Consider the following 6,509-nt stretch of genomic DNA (forward strand, 5'->3'; position numbering starts at 1 on the left):
CCTTATATAATAAATTAATCCTCCATAAGTCATTCAACCTGTTCAGCTGACCTGACTTAAATATAAGTAGGACTTAACATTTTTGTTAATCCATTCCCTTATATAAAATAGGTAGGACTTAACTGATAAGTTAATCCATCCCTAGAATGCCACCGTCCCATACCAGTGCATTAAACCACACAATCCAACAATTGCTGTAACAATTAAGGAAATACATCAAACATTCTATAAATAACTACGATAAATATGATATCAAGTTATCACATAATATGAATGACTTATTATTTCTTTAAACTTCCTATATCATATGTCCTACACAAACTGAATCTTATACATGATAATATTTTATTATACCGTTAAATAAGGATTCTCTATATCCAATTCATCCTACACATTTAATCTCAATTGCTAAAATATTTTAAAATATTAAATCCATTCGTTTGTTTAAAACATTCAAATAGCAAGCATCATTATGATTGAGTCTATTTAAATTTATTAAAACCCAAACCTAGTCCCTATTTAATGTTCAGGAATCCTAAGCATGTTTCTACGTTCCATCATTCCATAGATATAAAAAATACATAATTTAAACATGTAAAAATTCACATAAGAAATCAAATCAAAATCATGCATTTTATCAATTCATAACACAAGAACAGATATGAACCAATTTCATAAAACCTATGTTCTAACCTAATTAAACATGCATAATTATTTAATTTTATGTGTTTAATAAATTCTGGAATTTTCTAGGCATGTACAGAAACACGAATCAAAGGGAAAGAGATAGAAGAAGAACTTGCCTTAAACTTTCGGACTGAAAGTTAAACTTCTTCTTCCTTGATCTTCTCTCTAAAGGGTTTTCTCCTCATTCCTTCCTCTTTCTCCTTCTCTCTCTAACTCTTTCTCTCTAGAATATATTACGTGATATATTTTCACTCCTTTTTCAACTTATAGTTGTATATTTATAGGCTAAATAATAACTCTATTCCTTTTTCCAATCCAAGTCAACTTAATAAAGAAAAATAAAAAAATAAAAATATTAAAAATGTAACTTAAAATATGTTACGTATATAATCTATGTATATCCTTATTAATTAAATAAAATATATACATTAGATTATTTATTAATACTAAAGTTACCATAATATTAAAAGGTAACTTAAAATATGTTACGTATATAATCTATCTATATCCTCATTAAATAAATAAAATATATACATCAGATTATTTATTTATACTAAAGTTACCATAATATTAAAAAGTAACTTAAAACATGTTACGTATATAATCTATTTGTATCCTCATTAAAGAAATAAAATATATACATCAGATTATTTATTTATACTAAAGTTAGCATAATATTAAAAAGGTAACTTCAAACATGTTACGTATAAAATATATGTATATCCTTATTATATAAATATATAAAATATATACATCAGATTATTTATTAATACTAAGTTACTATAATATTAATAAATTACTTTCCTTTTTATATATATGTATATACATATATATCTATATATATACATATACAACTATCCATAGGTAATTATCCATACCCATCCAACCTCCTATCCAAGTAGTTTATGGGACCCAATTAGTTAGCTCATTACCACTAACCATAACCATAAAATAAAATAAAATAAAACATTTAATCATTTAATTTACAATTAATTACAATTAATCAAATACATCATTTAAGCACACAATCTAATTAAACAAATAATACAAATAACACCTAGACAAAATACAAATAACACATAGATAAGTAGCCAATTAATCAAGTAACACTTAATTCAATTAAACACATAAACAATTAGTCAAATAATCAATTAAACAATTAAAAAAAATACAATAAAAATAAATAAATAAATACCGAGACTATCCTTTTAAAATTAGGGGTATTACATTCTTCCCCCCTAACAAAAGGAATTCCGTCCTTGGAATTCGCCCTTACTTCTTTCCATTATTCTTCCATTATGCTTGGAAACTGTGAGCGAAAAACATCCTTCTATTCCCAAGTAGACGCAACCTCACTATAAGGGCTCCACTTAACTGCAATATACCAAGTGGTAGACAGGGTTCCTATATTTTAAGAAACACAATAATCATACGATGCGTAGGTTGTATCAAATAACAACGTAATCCTCCCATGTCGACAAGGGAATGATCTACATACCTCCAAGTGTCATAGAATATACGCACAAACTCCTATGCACCCAGAGCTAATACTTTGGTAATGCTAATTCAGAGGCGACTGCCTCAATTGCGAAACACAATCTTCTAAAAGTTAATGTAATGTGTAAAATTTACCTTTCTCCAAAAATTGCCTTCTTCCTACATAGAAAACAGAACGAGCAAACTACTCCCTAATAGAAAAACTCTAATATACGAGTTCAACTATTTACAACATCCTACTATTGCTTCCCAACCGCGCGCAGTTCAATATAAAGGGAAGTATCTATTTCTGACATATTTTTAAATGAAGTTGAGGTCTGATTGTACAACCCTTACTTCCATTTCCAACCAACAAATGAGAGGTATGCATTGTGAAAGATACAAAACCTCCAAAGTTGTCACACTAACCTCCTTGTGCCAACAATATCACAGACAAAATTCTGACAAGTGAAGTAAACACTTCCAACAGTCCATGAAAACCTAGGATATACGCCTCAAACATATCTTTTATGGTCTAATTTAATCTCTCGATTAATTCCTCCGTCTATATATATGAAGTAGAGCTACTGCTCCAAAATCTTCATAAAGCTCCTTCGAAATAGCACTTTGCATCCACTAATATGGACATCCACATGCTATAACATCACTATCACTAAACTATATAATTACTATGAAGTTCTAAAATAAGCATAACTCAAATTTATGTCCTCAAGCGATCTTTCTCAATCCACCACTCGGATTCCTTATGGAAAATTGAAATTCCAAATCAATGTCGATCCTTCCCACTAACTATCACCCCTGTTTAGTTCAACTTCCATATTTGTTATAGGAAGTGGCTAAAGATTCCTATGATATCTAATGATCAACTTTCCACATTTGTAGCAGGTTTTACACTTAGGGCAATTATATACACGTCCTTATCCGTACCTGTTCACCAAAACTGACATTTGATGTCGTGATGTACTGTCTAACCGTCTGGGTGTACCAAGAAAAATTATAAATTTCCATCTCAGTCGCCCGACAGTCATATCATTATTTACAGAAACTACGAAATCCTCCTCGAGTACCTTAAACTCCATCTGAGTAAGGTAACACCGTCTCCAAGGTCAGTTCCAATATTCAAAGTTGACCTTCTCAACTACCGTAGTAATAACAAGTGTTATTATTACACCTGCTATAAATGCATCTAATAATTTAACAACTAACCGAAAGATTTAAATATTCTATCATTTGTTGAGAGCATCCATTTATATCATTGCTTCCACCAGACGGAACTTGATATAAAGTGTGAATCACCACTGTAATCCATCTAAACCGTCTCGTGATCCATTCTATTCATATGAACTCAAGTCCTACCAGTTCGAAATAGATAAGAATCAAGTTGACCTAATGTATCAGTCAACCAATATCCCATCCAGAATCCTGACCCTTGTGTAAAATCAGAAATCCCGCAACTAAATCTGTAAAATGCTTTCTCATTTCCACTTTAGTATAGGAAATGGCTGCAAAGGATTTAGTGATCTTTGATGGTCCATCTCTATTATCTAATAAATATTAGAAGAACTAAAAGTTGTGAAACTTAGTCCGTGCATCCTCCATCCAATTTATCTATAGAAAATACCGTTAGTCCAGTACCACCAGCTTTCGTCTGTACCCAACGTTTAAATTGGAGCGTCTTCAAAAGCGAATTCTGTAACTAAATCTATCCACCACTGATCGGTGATAAATTTGCCGATATTGAAAATCAATCAGTAATTCCATTTATCAATAGTCAACTATGACTTTAATTCAACACAAGTTAACAAATTACGACCTTTCCATGCATACCATACACCTCATCTTTATAAAGGTGTTTGGTCTCACCATCTTGTCTTTGACACACCTTGCTTCTTTAAAACAAGTTAATGACAATCCAACTTCTTTGTCTAACTTCAAAAGAATATGAAATCTTTCCATCCTCTACATAAGTCATTAATTTCCTTGCAACAGCTAATTGTTACAAATTGTGACTAAAAAATAATTCCATATTATTTATGGAAATGAAGAGACTTAATTTCCTCCTCCATGTGCAACACCAGTAAATTCCTCTTAATGACACACCCTCTTGAATAAATTCTTGATTAAGAATTTACTGATGAATATTTATTTAGTCTCCTATCCTCACTCGATGTCATTCCAATAAGTACTTAATCCCATACTAAATTCTCCTTCTGACTTGGTAACAACTTCTGAAATTTTCAAGAAGATGTTCAGTAAATCCAGCACCTCTAATATATCATCATGGCGTTACAGTGGCCTTTATTTACCTCTACCTCACGCATACCGAAACATTAACAATCACCAATATCATGGCATTGTAATATGATACGAATCCATACCTAACGTAAAGTATATCAAACTAATCGTTCTAAATTGTTTGACTCGTAGTGATGACTTAATTATCCCATCCCAAAACACACCATAATGACACACAACCAGGTCCAATAGATTGGCTAAATTTATGTGTATCTACCAAATCCTACGACCGTATGCTCACAAATCTAGCGTAAATAACACTATTACACCATGTTATTAAAACAATAATTAGCTGATCACACCCTTATGTCCCCAACTAAACCACATACCAAATCCCGAGTAATTAACAAAAATAAACAAATAAAACACTTATGATAAATACAATAGAACAAAATATACTCCTACTTAGGATATCGTTCTTTCTAGAAAAGAAAGTCTCCTTTGAAATCAACCTTACTAGATTGTTTCAAAATTTCCTTTTATAGTTTCGTAAATAATCATTCAACCTCGAAACATATCCTTTAAAACATCGCTTAAAAGCACAAATGTTTGCCTAAGCAAATACCAAGGGCTTAATCCTCATCCTCCTTATATGCGGAATATAAACTGTCTAACTTGACTTTATAAATCGAATTAGAATGTCACAACATAATACCAATACCTTTTTGTATGTGATTTAAAAATTATGTATTTCGTTCTGATAAGAACACATCCGATCTCCAAACTCCTGAACAATACTTCTTATATACCTCGTTTAGAGATGATAAGAAAGATTTAATTATTTGTAGATTGATCAACCCCAATTCTACTAATAACATTCGCTATACTACTAGCAATTTAGATCACCTCGCGCAATCATCCCTCTTCAAGATTTAGTACCCTCTCTATTGGATACACATAAATCTCCTCCATTAGGATCCTCTTCAGCTCCTACTCCTTGCTTGTCTCCTCTTTGAGATCAACTGAAGTCGTGTTGGTCCCGATATGCGGTGACCTATCACGTACACCTAAATCCTTCCTTGGCTTATACTTTTAAAGTAATGCCAAACGAACCTAAATCGTCAATCCTTAACTCTGCCTTCTGGCAACGAAATCGATAACATACTCCTCTACTCCTTTGGGTCTTTATTGCTTTCACCTTGAACCCATCCTTTTTCTAGTGCCAACCATTATATGACTACAGAATATAATTAACATCAGCTCCTCCTAACAAACCGTAAATAAAGTATAACGAATCCTAATATGGGTTATAAGTTTTAAGAGACGCAACACGGAAGTCACATAACGAAAGACACTCCTAAGGACACTTGAACCTGGAGTGCTCTGATACCAACTGTGATACCCCCGAATTTCCGAATACGGGTTGGTCAGGCCCACGCCCGAATACCCGAGGATATCAAAATAAATTGATAATAAACGAACACAGAGTACAAAAGAATAAAGAAGAATAAATAAAATGCTGACAAGAAACTAAAATGATAATCTAATAATAAACCTCATAATATATTTCCATTAATTAATAAACTCTTCTGATACAACTGATATTCTAAAATACAACTCGAGAATCCATACTGTGTGGACCCCTAGAAAATCCAAACTAAACAAATGACAGTAATCTAAAACAGGAAACTGAATTATAAAGGAACTCCTGTGTAGCATCGGAAGAATGAAGTAGACTGATCTCCGCTCAGCAAGAACAACCTCTACTCGTGACGAACACTTGAAAAATAATAGTGGGTCAGGCCCACAAACAAGTTCTACTCTACTACAGTCCAAGCAGAGATCCGATACACGTATACATCCTAGTCAATCCAACAGTAACTAGTAGTCCGTATATATATATATATATATATATATATATATATATATATATATATATATATACACACTAAAGGAACCTCACTAGACTATAGGGTTGTCTCAACCTGAATAGTAGGCAACATGCAAAACGAACATATAGTGGGCATGAGTACCTAGACCTACCAGGGTACACTACTACACTATATCTAGCTACACATCCCTGACGATAT

This window comes from Cornus florida, unplaced genomic scaffold (genome assembly GCF_030987335.1).
Source record: "Cornus florida cultivar Cherokee Brave unplaced genomic scaffold, ASM3098733v1 CherokeeBrave_3.0.0_Hap2_Chr02, whole genome shotgun sequence".
Classification (NCBI taxonomy): domain Eukaryota; kingdom Viridiplantae; phylum Streptophyta; class Magnoliopsida; order Cornales; family Cornaceae; genus Cornus; species Cornus florida.